The sequence below is a fragment of the Poecilia formosa genome, unplaced genomic scaffold (assembly GCF_000485575.1).
Source record: "Poecilia formosa unplaced genomic scaffold, Poecilia_formosa-5.1.2 Scaffold592, whole genome shotgun sequence".
Classification (NCBI taxonomy): Eukaryota; Metazoa; Chordata; class Actinopteri; order Cyprinodontiformes; family Poeciliidae; genus Poecilia; species Poecilia formosa.
In genome coordinates, this window is record NW_006800531.1 from 64,760 (window position 1) to 67,270 (window position 2,511).

Genomic DNA, 2,511 nt, shown 5'->3' on the forward strand with positions numbered 1-2,511 from the left:
ACTAGGATCTTTATGGTACATTGTCCTGATAAACTGTTGGCTCCTTTATCTGTTGCTATGACTTCCATGTCATAAATCCTAAAATCTTCATAATTCAACATTCCTTTTACAGTAATTTCTCCTGTGGCTGGATTAAGATTAAATGTTTCTTGTGTTTTCTCTGATGTATATAAACTGTATGAGTAAGAAATATCAGAATTTGATCCGTCATCTAAATCCGAAGCATTTAAATTGATAACGAGGCTTCCAATTGGAGAATTTTCCATTATTTTGACATTGTATGCTGCTTTATCAAATGTAGGTGCATTGTCGTTTGTATCTAAAACATGGACGAAAATATTGACCGTTCCAGATCGAGCAGGTGTTCCTCCATCTACAGCTGTGAGTATTAAATTATGATTCTCCTTCTTTTCACGATCTAATGTCTTTATTAGAATCAAATCAGCGAATTTTGAGCCATCTCTTCCTGTTTGTATTTCGATGTTAAAATATTCACTTTCACTTAAATAATACGTTTTCACGGAATTTGTTCCAACGTCAGGATCCACCGCATTACTAAGTGAAAACCTTTCTCCCTTTGGTGTCGCTTCGGATATATCTAGATGAATGGCGTCTCTCCGAAAATGCGGGGCGTTGTCGTTCATATCTAACACTTCTAGCTCTATGTTGAATATCCGTAATGGGTTTTCAAGCGTTATTTCGAGTCTTAGATAACACGAGGAAGACGACTTTGTATTGCAAATATGCTCCCTGTCAATCTTCTCAACGATATACAGCTCGCCAGTCTCTTTGTTCACGTCCAAATATTTTTTGTTAGCGATTATGTCAAGGCGCATCTTTCTCTTTGTTAGAGTCGTTACGTCGAGGCCGAGATCGGTAGCGAGGTTTGCCACAACTGTCCCTTCTTTCATCTCTTCAGGCAAGGTATAATGTGTAACTGCGCTTGATATTTTGCGAACGATTAAGAAAACAATAAAGAGCAGCACGTACCTGTGCATATAGCCCTTTGTTAAAACCGGACTCATTTTAAAATTCAAGATGACAGTAATTCAAACGGAGAAAGTCAGGCTATCAGCGACAGTGAAAATACTCCTCTGCCATCAGTCCGAAGCCTTTAAAACGTGTTAAATCCAGGCAAAAAAAAGACGTTTCAGCACCACGGAGCTGTCCAGTCTCTGCATGCACACGCTCCGACAACTGGTACCTCCTGAATGACGTTCATCAGCCGAACTTTAAGAAAGAAAACAGCGCCACCATATAGTAATCCCAACTATGTGCTGAAATTGAAAGTTGAAAAAAAATAATATTACTTTTTATCTTATAAAAAGATATTGGAGGCAAAGTCTACCTCAAAATATTCTTCAAATATTGTGATTGTTTCTTTTATTAGGCAGACCCTCAACTTTACTTGCAGAAATGTGAAATCTAAATAACATTTTCAATGTGGCTTATAGTTTCTATCCATCCATCCATCCATCCATCCATCCATCCATCCATCCATCCATCCATCCATCCGTCCATCCATCCATCCAGTATTCCCCTTTGATTCCACGTATATGATTGCAAGGGCTTGTCTGGCAGTCATTAGTCAAGTTGCTGGGTAATTCCTGAACAACTTGCAATTTAATCCTAATAATCTTTCATAGACGTGAATGAAATTCATATTGCTTGGTGAAATATTAATTGCCTTTCCACCAAAAGAAATATTAATATTGGATAGACACAAAATCATGAATTATTTCTGTTCCTAATATTTTGTTATTGGTATTAGCGATAAGATTGATTTTTGTTGCTGATGATAGTAGTCATACAGAATTAGCACTTAAACTGAGTATTATTTTAATTTTAAAAGTTTAGTTTATTTAATGTTCCTTAGCATTTTACCAAGATACTATTATTCATCCTTGGTAAGCATCTGCAGTAAATATGGTTTGGATGTTAGTATGGGTTTATTTATGAAACTAATTTGTAAAATGCTTCATTACAAATGTTATCATACCATACGTCCTGCATTTCTATTTCTGATTTGAAATTCTTAAGAAGCATAGGGTGATTCAAAATCTAAGGTTCTGTTGAAAAACAAAGAAAATAATGTGAATAAGACTGAATTACCTGAAACAAAATATAGGGACTACAATTTTTTTATGGATTGTGTTTTACAGTTCCTGTTATATGAAAAATAAATATGACTATAAAGGGACAGATTTCAAAGAAATAAAAGAACACTATGCAACAATATGATCTTGAACAAAATTATACTGCAGTCAAATTCAATGTGTCAATGTGAAAGACAAGCAATAGAGAAAATTTTATCTTCCTGACAATTTATGAAATTCCTACCTGCAGAGTGGAAGCAGCTGAGTCACTAGTCTCTGACAGTCCTGTCCCTCTCGGGATGCTGGACACGATGTATCTGGAGCCCTTTGGTACAGGCTGTCTGACCACCAGCTTTCCTTTCCTGGTCTCTGCTAGAAACAGACTGTACCAGAAGGCATCGTTGGACACCAGAGT

At 36.3% G+C, this 2,511-nt stretch overlaps 1 protein-coding gene across 4 annotated transcripts in view; it reads right to left on the reverse strand.

Moving 5' to 3' along the window:
- The window catches only part of pcdhb (protocadherin b), a 37,839-nt gene that overhangs the window by 23,213 nt on the left and 12,115 nt on the right, over positions 1–2,511 (reverse strand). The window lies entirely within an intron of this gene.